Below are 16,703 nucleotides of genomic sequence, written 5' to 3'. Positions count from 1 at the left end.
AGACCGGAGAGTGCCGTCCTACTGCGGGAGAGCGCTCTTGGGAGAGGCACCTTAATTAAGTTAAACACTTAATTGACCAGCTACTGCATGTTCAGTGTGCAAATGACTGACATAATCCCTCAGAAGCCCACCGAGGTCTCGAGAGGCCTCGAGGTCTCGCCAGCTAATGGAAGTTCAATGAGGAGCATCACACAGACGGCTCTCCACCACGGCCCAGCCCACCCCGGGCGGCAGGGGTCGGCTCTCCACCACGGCCCGGCCCACCCAGGGCAGCAGAGGTCTCCGGAGACGCCTCTCCTTATTTAAGGACTATTCGTGCAGAGCTGACCCAGCACCGGGCACACCCCGCACTTTAACAAAGAGGCGCAAATGTGGAACTTCAAAACGATTCAGTAAAAGCTGGGTAGATGATAGGCAGACAGACATGCACACAGACAGACAGGCAGACGGAGCGAATACGCCGCCGTTTAAACGGTTGTGTTGGAGTGGTGTGTACACAAGGCTTCACGGCCCTGAGTCACGGCCCTAGTCCTGCAGTTTCTCCGGACGTGTGAAGTGTTTTGTGAGACAGTAAAAAGGAAAGAGCAGGAAAGAGCAGCGCAGCTTCCTGGGAACTTCCACGACAGCAGCAGCCGGGGGCAGGCGCAGCGTGCCGTGGGCCCTCGGCTCTGCACGCCGGGAGCTGCCCCACGTCGGCTTCCCGCACTCCACTCCTCTGTTTCTAAAAGTCCTGAGTTAAAAAATAACAGCGAGAAGGTTGCCCCTGAGGTTACTGCCATCTGGCTGTGGCCTCGGCTGACGCCCAGTGGGTGGTGGGAAGGGGGATGAGCGTCCAGGGCCGGGTGTGTGGGGAGGAGTTCACACACCCCTGTGGCCCCTCCGCCCAGAGAGCGGCTGTGAGGAGCCCGGCCAGACCTCGCCCGACAGCCTGCGCTTGGTAATTCACGTCTTTAGAGCAAGCTATGGCTACGAACCTGAGACGGTCGAGCACCGCCTTCTCATTTTCAAAGTACGACCCGTATAGACCTTTGTCCTGCTTCGGCGAAGTCAAAAATAAATCATGTGAAGTGATTAAAGGCTATACAAAACCGTCCCACTAACTGTGACAGACAGCTCAGAGTCCCTGATGTCAACGCAGCCTGTCCTGGCTCGAGCGGAAGCTGCTGGAAGGGCCCCTTGTTCATCGTCCACATGTGGACGCGGCTTGAACCCTGTAATAAGTGTGTGCAGAGCATCCGGCCGTGAACCCCAGCATCTGGAAGATCCCCATGGGGGTGTGACGATGCTCCTTCCAGAGGGACCAGGGGCCCGCAGGCGACCGCCCTCACTCGCGTCACGAGCTGACGGCCTGCAGCTGCGTCTCGTGGCTCCCCCAAACTCGCCTCACGCAGCCCCAGCTGGCCGTCGCCCCCGGGGCACGTGGGCAGCGTTTCCCCACGCTCGCCGTGAACACGCGGACTCCTCGTGAGGCTGTCGTCGTCCCGGTGAGTCTGAGAGGAGTGATGTCAGCTTACGGGCACCTGTCTCTGCACTCACAGCCTGAGAGGGCGTGGGACACGCGGACTCCCCAGCACGGGGCACCCGCTGGCCAGACTCGCCCTGCGGGGGCCCAGGGACACCAGTCGCCCAGCCAGGCGTCAGGTCCACTCCATTCCTGTCCCTTTCTTCAACGCCGATGAAGGCAAAGCACGTTCCTCCCACAGCTCGGGCTCCGCTCTGGGCGCTGGTGCCAGGTTCCAGCCGCGTCAGCTTCGGTCGGTGCCCGAGCTGCCTGGAGCGCGGCGCTGGGAAGCATGCAGAGGCCGTGAGCTGCCGGCCGGGGAGATGTCAGCCGTGCGCACGCACTGGTCAGTGTGTCGCAGGTTCCAGAAAGCACGAGAGGGCTTCAGGCGGGGCTGGACCGAGAGGCTCGGATGATGTTACTCAGTTTCTCTCATGGGCCCGGCTGCCCTCCCTGGAGTCGGCTTCAACATCTGACTCCCTGGCTGACTCCAGCGCAGCTGCCCCGGGGGCTTCAGCGTCCGGACGCACGCCGGGCAGAAAGCAGAGAACGTCTTTCTGGCAGCGCGGTGTTCCCGAACGTCGTTCTGACTGGGCTGCCCAAGGCCGCCCACCGAGATCTGAAAGCGGCCAGGGGGATGGAGTGCACCAAGCGGCCGGCCAAGGCGCGTGCTTTCCGTCTGGTGTCTGGGGTACGGTCACATCCTCCGAGCCTCGCGAACCACGCGACCAGAGGGAGGGACGGAACGGAGAATGGCACACACGGGCACTCCGCACACCCCGCCGCGCGGTCTGCGCCGCCCACGGCCTGGGCGCTGCCGCCCATTCCAGAACGCCCTCGGGACGCTGAGGGGCGACAGGCCTGTGGGGCCCCCCACCTCCGCTCACGTCCCCTCTGATTCCACGCCCTCGCCTGTGCAGAGAAGGGGGACCGATGCCGGGAAGCACCTCCCAACGTCCCCACAATAACTCGTCTCCGTACTTCTCACTGGACCAGGGCCCAGACCACGGGGTGAGACGAGACCCCCGACAAACACTCTGTGAATATTTTTTAAAGGGTAATTAACACATGACATTTTAACCTGCTCTCCTCTGAGGAGGGCATTTTGTGTCGACCTGGTAAACAAGGGGTGAACGTAATTGAGGAGCAGTGCTGGGTGCTGACTACGTGAGAGGCATGAATGGTCATACATCAAGCCCCGTCATGGGTACAGTTACAGCCACAGGGAGTCCAGGCCCAGGGCCCGAGAATGCCAGCAACTCGTCAGCACAATTGCCTTGGGCCTCCGTGAGCGTCTTCTGGGAGTTACGCTTCCTAAATATCTTAGAGCTTGGGGAAAAAACCCAGGAATCTGCACGTGGGTCGCTACGTCCAAACTCTTCTAACTGTTGGAGAACATCTCTAAGTTGCCAGACAAGGAAGCTACTCCTGCTATGCTGACATAATTCAGTTCACATACCTCCTGCTGACTCAGGACTTGGGTGGCCCGCAGGCCTTGGAGGACGAAGGCTCTCAGGCCAGACACACACAGCCTGACGGCCTCTCTCCGGGGTCGCTGAACCTCCGGCTGCAGCCCGAGCCCGCCCTCCTTCACTGGGGGCAAGACACCAAGGCGCACGCTGCATTCCTGCCCGCCTGCCACCCACCCGGCTTCTGGACAGTCTCCCCAGAGCAGGGCAGGCCCCTGGGCGGGGGCTCGGATGCTGGAGCCCCTCCTGCCTGCTCCTCCAGGTGAAGACCAAGCAGGCCGGGTGTGCTCATTCCTGGCTGTGGGTGTGTGCAGCAGCGGGGGGTGGGGGGTGGGGGGGTGGTCCACCCTACCGCCTCCCTGCTCTCCAGTCCTCCCCAGGGGCTCTGCAGCTCCAGGACTGTGTGGACACATCTGCACGAATGTCCCAGAGGCCGCTGGAATTGCAGAAAGACGTTCAGGAGAAATGCCCTCTTCCAAAGTGCTGCGGTGCAAACGTTTTTTGTAGCTTTGTGATGTGAATAACCTTGAAGTGAAAACTCCAGCAACTTACGGCAAACGAAAGAGCATCAGGACAAGGGTGTGGAAGAGCCGCCTCAGTCTCGCCCAAGTGACCGCGCAGTGGCCTCGCTGGTGCAGGACGCAGCCCTCAGGGCGAGAGGGAGGCGGAGGGGACAGACAGACAGACGGACAGCGTGGGCATGTTTGAACCTCCAGGACACACAGACGGACAGCGTGGGCATGCTTGAACCTCCACCCCAGACTTTCATCAGAGACGACGGGCCTTTGTCCAGAGGCTGGAGGTTAACAGTTTTTTTGTTAATGAAGTTTCTACAGTTTTTAACACTACTTTGTAGGAAGCGAACTTCATATTATGGCACCAAACTGGCAAAACTGGGGAAAAGTATGTTTTTCCAACACATTTGCATTCGTCCACTCGGCGCACATGCCCGCTGCGGTCAGGGACACCGCCCGAGCCGGGACGGAGCCCGCGCCGCCCACTCCCGCCCTCCCACGAGGCACCGGGACAGCACAGGGCGGACCCGTCGGGCCAGCGGCGTCGCCAGGGGTTCTGTCCCCCGTCTCTTCTGGGCCGGAAACGCGGCTGCCGGGCGCCGGCCGTGTCCTCACTGGCCTCCGGGCTCCCTGGGAAAGGGGCTTCTGGGGGAAAGCAGCCCACCACTCCCCGGTGTACGGGCGGAGCTCGCACGGCAGATCGAGCAGGGAAATAAATCGCGTCATGGAGAGAAAGCCGCGGGGTGTGGATTAAAGGGCCTGGGACACGTCAGCACAAAACAGGAACCGCGCAAGCGCTCCTCTCCACGGCGACCGATGGGCAGGTGTCCCTAACCGGGCAGAGCCACGTCGCCATGGGAACCAGGGCCAGGCGGCCGCAGGGCAAACACCGAGCTGCACCTGCAGCGATAAGGTCCCTTATCGCTCTGTCCACACGCGGGCAGCTGGCCCTCGCTGTCAGCGGCATCTGCCAGTGGCAAATGCTCTGCTGCCTGGTTACTACCTGGTGACAGGGACGGGCCCTGGCTGGACAGCAGGTCCCACATGCCCGGCGCTGGGCCTGGCGGCGGGATGGCCTCAGGGAGGAGCTGGCCCTGCACAGGGCACGCTGCCCTTGGCCTTCGTGCCCGGCGCAGACAAGGCCCACAGGCCGGCATGCACCCCGGGCGGCCCCGGGCGGCACTGGGGACCCCGCTGGGGGCAGCCCACGTGGCAGTGTGTCACCGGAACGTGCCCCCGACCCGATGACTCGTGCAGGCAGGGAGAACGAGACAGGGTCCCGGGTCCGTGTGACCGCAGGCCGAGGAGCATCAGGAGCATCACGACGGAGACCCCCCCGGGCGGCTCCCCTCCCCAGCCTCCGCTGTCTGCCGGCAGCCCTGCCGCTCCCTGGTGCGTGTCTGGCTCTGTGCCCACAGTCCCCCTTCTGTCAGGACCCCGCCGTATCGGCTCACGGCCCCCAGGGACGTCACTGGGACTCGATCGCCTCTGTAGAGCCCGCCTCCAAACGAGGCCACGTGCTGAGGTCCCAGTGGCCAGGACTCCAGTCTTCAGTGGGGAACACGGCCTAGCCCGCAGCCGACCACTAAGTGACCCAGATGGGCCACCCCGGGACCCCCCGCAGCCTGGTGAGCACGTGGGAAGCTGCACATCTGGACCACGTGGCGAGGCCGGCCCCGTCAGTGCCGCAGAGAATCGTGTTCTAACGGGCAAGCGGGCAGCGGCCTGGGGTCTGGGGGACAGAGGCCTGCAGATGCCTGACTCGCCTCCGCAGGGGCAGACGTGCTGAGTGGTCACGTGACCCTGGGCTCCTGGGACACACGGTCGTTCTTCGACGGGGAATAATGGCCTTAGATGCACTTGGAAACTCTCGGTCCTAGTGACAGGCTGCAGGAGGCGCGTCTTCTGAAGGACGCGTGTCTGGTGGGAGACTTCGGCTGGAGCCTTCCCACGAGCAGGAGGCGTGGAGCCCGAGCGATGACGGCCCGAGCTCTGCTGCCGTTCTGAGCCGAACGACAGAGGTGTCAAGACACGGGACCCGGCACTGCGGACTCTGAACGCAGGAATAAGGCTCTCGGGTCGAACTGAAGCCAACAGGGAGGACACGCGTGTGCGCTCCTCGGCCCTCCCTGCCCCGCAGCGCACGGGGGCCACCACTGCCCGGCCTCGCGGTGCGGACGGCCCGCCACACGCTGTGCCTCTCCGGACAGGCCCAGGACGGCACTGACGACCGCCCGACTGTAAGTGGCCCTAAAACGCTGACAGCAACAGAGCCTGTTCCATTCTGACTTGTCTGGTTAAAAAAAATAGAATTGAAAACATGTAATTGCTTTAGTCATGAAGGGTAAAGCCATTAAGTGCCGTTGTAACTAGACATTTCCACACAAATGACATTATGCTGAGGCGGTCTGTCCCGAGGCCCTGGGCGAAAGTGGGCCTGGCACCTGTGGGCCCGGGAACAGCGCAGGTCACAAGGTCACCTCTCTGAGGCTACTGGGGGCTGCGTTTCCGCAAACATCACAGGTTCTGTCATTGCTGTGGACCAAGTGTCAACTTCCCCTTTCTCCCTGGACAGCATGCGCTTTACGAACACAGATATTGAGAAAGGAAACTTTACATCACTATCGTCAAACCACTGGTTAATGTGCTAGTTATAAGTTTCCTAATAAATCATTCTGGCTTCCCCAGCAAACAGATGGTGGCGTCTGGGTCTTGTTGGTTGTGGCTATCCATTCTCTTACCTTTAGAACACTCTGGAAATTCCGGTTAATGGATGCAGGCCGAGCCTTCACCAGGATGACCCTCAGAGAATTCTCCACGGCGGCCGAGAAGGCAGTTCTCTCTCCGACCCCACTCACAGCTCGCTGTGACCGGCTCCGGCTCGGAGCTCCGGCCACTGAGTGAACAGCTCTTGTCTGCCGGCCCCAGGAGGAGGGTGCGCGACTCACCTCAGGGGACAGGGGACGGGCGGAGCAGAGGGTGTGGCCCTCCCCCTCCCCCCAGTGCCAGCGACCCGGCTCCAGCAAACACTGACCGAGCGAGCGCTGTGGCGGATGGAGTCGGTTGTGAGGCCGCCACCGCACACGCTCGTGCACACGCGTAAAGGCACACATGCGTGCACACACATAAACGCACGGCGCAGGGCCTGGTGGGACCGAGCCGACGGCGGCGGCTGGCTCGTGGCGCAGAGTCGAAGGCACTGGAGCTTTTCCAAATCGAATCTGCCAATTCACGGCCAAGTAATGAAAAACGAGAAGGGGCAGAACAGTACCCGCACGTGCTTGGACACGCGTGCCCGTGAACGTGCACACACACGTGCATCCCATTTTTGCACGTTACAATCTGTCACATATCACGACACTGAGTCGTGTGTGTGTTTGTGTGCGCGAGGGAAATTCTGAAAGGAAATGCCGAGGTGCTAATGGTGACGCCGAGGGGCTGGGGGACGGGGGCGCCCCGAGCGCCTCAGCGAGACGCGGCTTCCCTGAGCACCCACGCCCTTGAGGCCTGATGAAGGGAGACACAGTCGGACGTGTCCCCCAGGCTCACGACCTCTGCGTAAGTGCCGCTGGTGACCTGACGCTGTGACTCGAGCCTGTGAATGAACACGCCGCCACACGGAGGGCTCCTGGGGCCTGTCTGGAGGGCGGAGACGATCGTACTGAGAATGACGATCTCCGCAGATCTGCGTGTAAGATGTGGCCTCAGAGCTTAAACCCCAGCGCTCGGGAAGAGGCGTCTGGGGCGCTTTCCACTTGTTTCAATTGCAGGAACGCTCAGAGACCCTCCTCCTCCGAGTGGGGCACGCAGCCCCTCTGAGACGCGCAGGCCAGGCCCCCCGCTTCCGTAAGTCGTGAGGATCTAGTTTCTAATTGCTTTCCCTTCGTGGTGAAATAATGCAAACATCCATTCCCTGCCAAAGTGAGAAGCAGAGCTAAATTTAAATGCAACAACTTAATGATGCATCTTCGATTCTGAGCAGCCAACAATCTATCCAAAAAAAAAGACCAGCCCGTTCCAAAGATAGGAAAGACTCGCGCACACACATGTCACTCCTCTCTGCAGCTTTCAACCCAGAACGACGGAAATAAAAAAACATCAAGTAATCTGCTCTTGAAATAACCTGCCCGTTACCCCGGAGAGGATGGCGTGACTTCTGGGTCCCCAGGCCATGTAGAATAAATGAACTAGAAAAAATGACACGCAAATAACAACTCGCCTGACTCAGGGAGACGTATCCTGTTCGAAAGTATTCTTAATGGCACCATTTGCCCGTTCAGGGCATGCAAACAAACATCTCCTCTGATAAATGACAGCCATTAGAGCAACTGCCACTATTACACTGATGATAATGAGAAAAAGGGTTTGGCTTCCCCCCACCTCCAAGGGCCTGTCTTCACTGTTTAAATGATTTTTGGGCTCTATAATGACGGGAAACAAACAGTTACCAAGTGTATATCCTACATGTGAAACAGCTGAACTTCACATACAGCCAAGGAACACATAAAATAGAAATCACAAGACGGGGTGTGAATGTAAGTCAGCTGAACACATGCTAGCAGGGGCCGTCCTGCCGTCACCGCCACCAGGACCCGCCACTGCCACCAGAACCCGCCACCACCACCAGAACCCCCGCCACCGCCACCAGAACCCCCGCCACCGCCACCAGAACCCCCATCACCGCCACCAGAACCCCCACCACCACCACCAGCGCCTGGATCACCACCACCACGTTTACTGGTCTGTGAAGCCGAGACCCACGCGCTGCCCTCGGGAGCAGCCCGGCTGCCATGCCCGGACAGAGGCACCGAAGCCTCAGCTGGCTCTCACTCTGCTCCAAGCTCTAACTGCCTGACAAACACCCAGAGCCACCAGGGCCATAGCCGGCCACGTGCCACACGGAAACCTCCGGCCGGGAGCAGTGGCTTCCACCCTCACCCTCTAAACTCATCTCATCCACGTGGTGGGAGGGACCACCCCACGTTCACGTCGTGCGTGTGCACAGGGACCCCGCAACCAAGCCCCGCGCACGGGCGGCTGCCAGGCCCCTTTCCGACCCGGCCGCCCGCCGCTGCCTCCCACCCCACCTTTCGCTGCAGCGGAAGCTCAACCCAGAGTTCCGGCGCGAAACTAAACCTAAAACTTCCCCACACCCGGGACTTCCTTCCAGTCCTTCTCATCTTAGGAACTGCCACTCCCCCGTCCACGACGCCACAACGAAACCTGGAAGCCATGCTTGTCATCTCTTCCTGCTGCTCCTCCGCCCCAGTCCATCACAATGACTGACGGATCCAGCTGCCCCCATCCACCTGGGATCCCTCCAGTGTCCTCCACTTCCGCCACCAACGGCCCGTCCGAGCCGCCACCGTCGCTCACCCGAGCTACACGGCAGCCTCCGACTGCCCCTTGCTACCACACTGGCCTCCATCTCCACTCAGAGTTTGGTGTGATCATTTTGGAAGGCAAAGCTGATCATGTCACCCTCCCACCTAAAATCGTTCGCTCCTAGCTAGCCATTGCTCCTCAGAGGGAAAGCCACACCCTAAAACGCCTACGAGGTCCTGGCCGAGCTGCCCTGGGCACCACCCCCCCAACCCTCCCCCCTGCCAGAGTCCAGACAACCCCGTTCTCGCGCCCTTGCCTCGGGCCACTGCCATGCCACTCCCCCACGACACTGCCACCTCCGCAAGGGCTCGGACATCTGCTGGGTCACCCTTCTGCCCTCCCCAGCTAAGTGGCACACACTTGAAGAGACCAGTGATCAGTGAAGGAACGGACCGGCCCCTGACTGACCTGCAGGCGCAGGGCCTCGGAGGGAGGAAAGGACAGCTCACCACGAAGCCCCGGGCTGGGCTCCTGGTGTCACACGGAAGCGGGAAACTTCCAGAGGGTCCTCCAGATGCTGGGTCTGACCAAACGCATCCTCTGGACCCACGGGCCTCGGGGACGGCGGGCCACTTCCAAGCTGCAGGAAGAGGCGTGTGGCCCTCTGCCTGTCCCCCAGCCCTGCGCCTCAGAAGCGGGCATCAGGGCCACATGTCCACTCGCCAGCACGCAGCCCCGGGCGCTGAGCGGCAGGGCTCAGGCTTAACTCACGGTCCCAGCCGGACACAGTTCTTTCCCTCCGGCCAAACTTTCTGGCGTAGAACAATGCAAAACGGACACCCGGCCTGACACAGCCTCCACAACTCTGAGCAGAGTCCAAGCCCCTTAGTACTGAGAGAGACGCCTTGCGGGCCAATCGTCTCTCTTCCGATAACTGTGGCTAATGAGAGTGAGGGACAGAATGGAGGCTGTAGGTCGACGTCCGGCCTGCTCTGTTCGCACCCTTAATTGTATAAATCTGACTGGTGCCCAGCAGGGCACCGGAAGCGTGACTCGGGTCAAGGTAACGAACACAGATCGACACGAAAGCCGCCGGCATACCGCGTGTGGCCCGCTCCCCAGGGACCCGTCTCCTCAGCACTAACTTAAAGGCAACGTCCCACACTACAGCACACTTCGAGTTGACACAAACGTCCGAGGTATCAGAGGCTCCTTTGCTTCCCTCTCACTGTGTTAGTAAAACGTCATGAAGCTTCTTAGAACCGCGGAATGAGATGACAAGTGGTTTCGTCCCCAAGGCCCAGAGCTCCAGGCAGCCCGCGTGGCTGAGCAGGGCAGCAACGCAGGTCGGGCGTTGGCCGGGACTCGAACTTCGAAACAGTCCATGTGCCCCAAATCCAATTTATTTCAGTACGGCAAACGTGTTCTGACTCCCCGTGAAGTTCCCGGCGCTGTCGGGTCTGAACGCAGATGAGATGGCGCCGGGCCGGAAGGCAATCTGACAGGAGAGGCCGGGACGGCCACGGCCGCCTCCAGCCAAGCCAGACGTTAATCAGATTTAGACGGATGTGCCAGGGAGATGCGAGGGGAAGATGTCTAGACAGGAGCCGGTCCCTGACAGCGCTCAGGGCCCAGAGGCAGCAGCAGGTGGGGCTCCCGGCAGCGAAGCCCTTAGAAGCCCTTACTGAGAACAGCCACCTCGGCTCGGGGAGCTGGGCGTTTCCCAGCACTGCCCTTGAACTAGGCCAGAGGCCGGGAATATCGTTTAGATAGAGAACAATGATCCAAGAGCCAAGACTTCCATAGGGGACACTGGGAGCCGCCGCAACAAGATGCTCGGGGCCCTTGCCGTTCCCCGGGCGTCAGCCGCCACCGCGGGAAGACCCCCGACGCCACCGAGCTGTCAAGACCTTGCTCCCAAACCAAACAGCCAACGAAGGGTTACACGCAACACTAAAAAACCTCCAACACAGACGACTAAAACCACAGGAAAGAAAAACAAAACCCAGAAGAAGGGGAGACAGTGCAAGTGACCAAAGGAAACTACGAGAAAGAGACGAGGTGCGAGGAAAGCTCCGAGGAAGGGCAGGGAGGGTCCGGCGGGGCGAGGACGGCTGCTCAGGCGACCTTTAATTTCCACGGCAGGTGTGGAAGACAGAGCCAAGGAAATCGCCCCCAAGTAACAGAAAACGTGAAGGGGGGGAGACTTTAAAGACCCATCTAGGAGGTCCAACTTTTGCTAATGATATTTCCAGAGAGAGAAACTAGAGAAGGAAATTGTCAGTAACATATAAGAAACCGTTCTGGAGTAAAGGAGCACAGAAGTGTGCTGCGAACCGGGGAAAGACATCCAGGCCAAAGAGCCTCAGAGAGCCGCGGGCTGGGTGGTGAGCGCAGGACCCTAGGCACTTCCAGGAATTTAACAAACAAACAAACAGAAAACAAAGCGGCGGGCGCAGGCGCGAGAGGACGGCGGGGTCGGCAGTCCTGCACCCGTGACGCCTTGAAGGTTCCGAGCGAACATCGCCCCCCGCTTACGATGCCACACGCGGACAGGCAGAGGAGCAAGGGCGAGGGGCAGACGAGACCTCGCCGTATGTGGCGACACACGTCAAACTCGCCTCCAACACGTGTTCTTAGAAAACACTAGAGAGTGCGTGGCAGCAAAACAAGTGGGGAAACACAAAAAGAGAAAGCCGCGGGGTCTGAGAACCGGGCGGCCCGCTAAGCGGCAACCGGAGACTGCAGGGACAGCTGGGCCTCAGACCTAGAGTGATCGGCCTGCAGGGGGACAACAGGGGGATCTAAAAGGTAAGTAGCAAAAACGGAGACTCGCAAAACGGTTTTGATAAGATACAGAACTGGGAGAGAATTGTCAGCATGTGGAGCGCGGAGGGCGCAGCTGAAAACGAGGCAGCTGGTAACTCTAGGAAGAAAGCAGGAAGGTGCCCGTCCGCGGGCGGAAGCGTGACCTCGGTCGCCCCTGGTTACCCGGAACATACACACGACACCGATGCAGGCGCTCCCTGCTGGCTGTGCCAAGCGGCGCCATGACTGCACGCGTGGGCTGAGGGTGGGCTCAGCCTCCTGCCACTGCCGCTGGGGCTGGGCGACTCCTCGGGGTGCGGCCGGCAGCACCCAGATGCCAGCGGCGCATACTGCACGAGTTGTAACAAAACTGTCTCCAGACGTGACCCCTGGGGGACAAAATCGCCCCTGCTCGAGGCCCACTTACCCCCCTAACAGGAAGTGCTATTCTTGATTCCTGAAAATTGGTGTTGAAAACAGCAGTGTAGGTGGTTTGAAGAAGAAACCACTAGAAGCATCGAAAGCGGGTTACAGGGACAATGGGGAGGAGGCCAGGCAAGAGGGGGCGGCTCATCGCACGCCCTCGGGCGCCTGGTCTTTGAACTTGGAAGTGCAGCCGGGGCCCGCGTCCCGGCAGAGCCGCCCCGAGCTCACGGCGTGCCGTCCAAAGGGAACCTCACGCCGCGTGCACGCCGCGCGCTTGTGTTTCCTCTGGATGGCATGAAATGGGGAGCTATCGAACAACCTCTCTCGTCAAATCTATTCACCACCTGAACCCCTCTGAGGCGACAGCACCGGCCCGGCCGCTGCACATGGGAATGATGGCAGGAAGCGAGGAGCGGCCAGGGTGGGGCTCTGCACAGCGATGCGCCCAGCGGACAGTGACTCACAGCCTACGGACCCCCAGAAGGAGCCCGCCCAGCAGAGGCACTTCCTGTGCGTGGACAACCCCCGTCTGATGCAAGCCACCCCGAGGCCACACATCCGCCAACCCGCAGCCTGTCCTGTCCTCTGGGGAACTACATGTTGCCAGAGAAGCAGTTATAGATGCCACTACAATAATGCAGAAAATCATGATAACGTACACATTATGCAACTGTTTCCTAATTTTATGAAAGGGAAGAAGGCCGGTGGGACATTTTGGCGCCACCTGAGTGGCGAAGCACCCCACAGAGTAAGCGATTCACCGCCTTTCGTTCCCTCCGGCTCCGGCTCTGGGTCTGGGCCGCTGCAAGCACCTCCCGTCCTTGGATCTACGCCCCGGTCCCCCGCCCGACGGGCCAAGGCGTCTCCGTCGCTCCATCTCGCCAGGCTGCCGGGAGAGTTCGCTAATGATCACAAAGCAGGAACACCACTCTGCGCGGTTACGTGTGAGGTGCGACGTTACACATTTGGAAGCGGCCCAGCAGGGTGGCGCCTTTGGGGGGATGTGCACGACCCGCCCAAAGGGCTCTCCAGCACACGTGCCTGTAGGGCTCGACTCTCACTTCGCACGAGGGTTTAATCAACAGCTGTTGGGCAGGTCCCAGAAGTAACGCAGTGAATGATCGATGCCCTTTCTACACGCTGCCGTCAAAGGCCAAGCGCAGAGCACGGCCCACCGCTCTGCCCTGCCGACGGGCACCGCCGAGCTCAGAGCGAGGAGCGGGCCAGTTCTTGCTGGTTCATGTCGGGAACAGACCCGGCTCTCTCCGTCTATTGATGTCAAGCGCCCCCCCACGTGGAAAAACAAGAGAGAGCCCCCGGCCTCGCAGCCGGCACGAGCCTCCTGACGCATATATTATTTCGGCCGATGTTGAACTTGTATGAAATAAAAACGCTACAACCATATTCATAATCGAATTACGTCCATCTAAAACCTTCACAGCGTTAAACCTGGCCCCACGTCCCAGGCTTATCGAACTGGCAAATGCTGCCCCAAAATCGAACACGAAGCACGAGTGAAAATCTCCACCAGAGACTCACGACTCTGAACATGTGCTGTCTCCAACGCCTACCCCGAGAAGCTTAAACGAGCACCGCCACACCCGGCTTCACGCCGGACAGAGATGTCCCAAGGGGGGAGGGCGGAAGGGACGAACATGGGAGCCTGCCGCCTGCCACAGGCTAAACCTGCGTGGCCTCTCGTCCGAGCACAGGCATGCCGTGAGTGTCCTGCTCACAGGTGACCGAGTAAGTGGCCCTTTGAGGCAGACGGTGGCCTGGGGACAGGTTCGGAACTGCGTGCCCAGAGGGCCCGAACGGTGACGCACGCCACAGCCACGACCCAGCGGCTCTGGAGCCAGTGCGCACAAACTCCCGGGCCGCAGCAGTGCACAGGGGGTCGTGCCCAGCGGGGGGCTTTCCTGCCTCTGAGCCTGGCCCGCGCCTCCTTAACGCACCCGCCCTTCCCGGCCCGAAGCGGGTACTCACGTGCTGGCACTGGCGTGGCGGGCAGACGGGCCAGCCCGGGCCACCCAGACAGCACCGGCTTCCTGTCCCCGAGGACGCCAGCCTCTCCCAGCCCGGTGTGTGTGCTGGGCAGGGAGGCTGTTTACTTATTCATGACCCACCCGGCCAACCAGGAACTGCTTTGTGTCAGCTGAACAGGACGTAATCCGATCCCCACACAGGAACTGCAGGCACCTGTCACAGTGAGCCACGCAGATGAAGGGACGTGGCCACCAGAGCCGTCGGTGAAATTTGGTTTTGACGATGAGCAATGTTACAAGACGCTGACTTCTTTTCCTCAATCTTGCTCTCCCCAACCCAAATACAGAGAGGGTCCCACACGGGACCGCACCCTTGGGAGAGGAAGCCAGGGTGCAGCGAGTGCTCCCTGCTCTCTTGAGGGAAGCACGGGACAGAGAAGCTGGGAATGCTTGGGCATCAGCAGGAGCGTGAGGGGCGAGGAAGCCGGGCAGGGGCTGGTCCGTCTCACAGGCTCACTGTGGTTAATGCTTTATAAGCACTGTCCTGACAACGGCGGCTCCCCCGTGCCCGGGGGTAACGGCACTCACTGAGACGTCATGTGATCCAGAGCGGCTCGCCACGCAGAGGGAGAACGAGTCAGGTGAGGCGGCCAGCCTCCAGTGCGTCCCCGAGAGCACGGCTGGGCAGCCGCCTCCCCGGGCAGGTCCTGCGGCCGCCCGGGCCTCCTGCTCACCATTTCCTGAGGATGCAAACCCGATTTCTGCTCGGTCACACGCAGCCCTCCCCGCGCCCCGCGAGCCCGGCCCCTCCCCACAGAGCCGAGTCTGGCCCCGGGACGCCCTCCTGCCAGTGTGTCCTGGGCCAGGGTTCCCCTCGCTCTCAGTTGGCACGACCCCCCCGAAGCCACCCGACAGCCCACACGCTCCGCTCCTGGTGCCGGGAGGCCGGTGGCCGCTGCGAGGCCCACGCCCGGCAGCCTGGCACCCCACCTCTGCCCGAGAGCACGAGCCCCGCCGCCGTCGGGGGCCCTCCCTGCGCCCTGAGTGTCGGCCCCAGCAGCTGCCAGACGCACGAAGCCCCCGCGCTCGGTGCTGCCTCGGCACACGGCGCGGTCGGGCGCCAGTGCCCTCCAACGCCGGCAGCCGGGAGGACAGGTCTCTCCTGCTCACGCGGCGTCTGGCGTGGGGCCATGGCTCTGTGCGCACCGGCCTCACCACGGGACCGGGCTGGCGGGCAGGGCGCCGAGGGGCGGGAACAAGACCCCGCACCACGGAGACGCTGGCGCTCTCCCCGGCTGTTCTGAGAACCGAGCCCTCCTGTCGCCAGCCCACGCCCTCCTGTCCTCGGCTCGTGGCTCGCGCCCCACCTCTGCACGGAGGCGGTCTGGCCGTCGTCTAAAGCACTCGGCGTCCACCGCCCCCACCCCACCAAGCAGTCCTGAATGTCTGTCCCCAGCTGTCCATTAACAGGTACGGACTCAGAGGGCAGAGCCCTTCTCCCTCCCGCTGCCCCCTGTCCCGAGGCTAGTGTCTGGAACATAGTAACTGCTCAAGAAACATTTGCTGAGTAAAAGAATGAATGAATGAAGTAGCACAGTACACTGGAGAAACCACAATATTTTGACGTAATCAGTCATGAAATCAGAGAGCTCTAGAAGTGATGGCCGTAGTGGGGGCCATGACGACAATCACGTAATGGGGACAGACGCCTGGCCACAGAGGAGGCGTCCGGGGTCAATGAGCTGGCGGCTTGCCACCGCCGTCCCTGGTTCGCTGGGGGAAGACTGAGAGGGTCGATTCGAACAGTCCCGAAGGACGGCGGCTGGAGCCGCAGCAGCTCGGCGGGACGTCCTGCGTGCAGCGGCCCCACCACCCCCGGCCGGGACCGGGCCTCGCAGTGCACAGCCCGTGCGGAGGGGAAGAAAGACTGAGCCGGCTCTGGTAACCTGGATCGTACCAGCTCTGTTAGCTTTAATTAAGATATTCTTAAAGTTACTTGGCAAAATTGGTCGATGTTTTTGGCATTGGATGGATAGTTGAGCAAACTACCTTTGAAATATGCAAATTTAATGACCACAGGTTATAACGGCCCCTGAGGGCCACCCCTCTCAACTTCCTTCGTAAATGACACACTGTATCTATTTGCTGCAGGTTGACACTCGGTGATGTCCTGCGAGTCATCGATCCATGTCCGACAGCATACACATCCCTAACGTCTCTGCCCCGGGCCCCGGTCTCCCTGGACTAGCCCACACTGAAGCTGCCCCGTCTGGCACTATTGGTTGGCATTCGCTGTAAAGAAACCCACAAGCAACCACGATGCCCTTCGATAAAAACACTGTGGTCCATCCAGACAAGGGAATACCATTCCATGCGAAAACGAAATGAGCTGTCAGGCCATGAAGAGACATGGAGGGACCTTAGGTGTGTGTGACTAAGTGAAAGATGCTCCGGAAAACGCAAGGCTGAGGCGGTAAAAAGATGGGGGCTGTCGGGTGGGATGAGCAGAGGGGACCTGGGGCGGTGTGACGACTCGCGGGGGACTCAGGCTCATCACGGCCCAATCCACGGAGCGCAGCACCCAGAGTGAGCCGTGCCGTGAGCCCCGCAGCTGACGACGTGCCAGTTCAGGCTTAGCGACCGTAACAGCTGTGCCGCCTGACGCAAGTCGTGT

The 16,703-nt window shown here is 60.8% G+C and overlaps 1 protein-coding gene across 6 annotated transcripts in view; it reads right to left on the bottom strand.

Annotated features, from left to right (window-relative positions):
• Positions 1-16,703, bottom strand: part of RIMBP2 (RIMS binding protein 2) — a 130,877-nt gene that overhangs the window by 81,298 nt on the left and 32,876 nt on the right. The window contains exon 1 of one of the 6 annotated variants that reach the window (XM_036221001.1): positions 8,862-9,024. The exons of the other annotated variants lie outside the window; for them this stretch is intronic. The gene's annotated coding sequence lies outside the window, so the exon portion shown is untranslated. Of the gene's footprint in view, positions 1-8,861; positions 9,025-16,703 lie in introns of those variants that run through there. 6 annotated transcript variants of the gene reach the window in all.

Source organism: Rousettus aegyptiacus, unplaced genomic scaffold (genome assembly GCF_014176215.1).
Source record: "Rousettus aegyptiacus isolate mRouAeg1 unplaced genomic scaffold, mRouAeg1.p scaffold_m13_p_5, whole genome shotgun sequence".
Classification (NCBI taxonomy): domain Eukaryota; kingdom Metazoa; phylum Chordata; class Mammalia; order Chiroptera; family Pteropodidae; genus Rousettus; species Rousettus aegyptiacus.
This window is presented reverse-complemented; position numbering and strand designations above follow the sequence as displayed.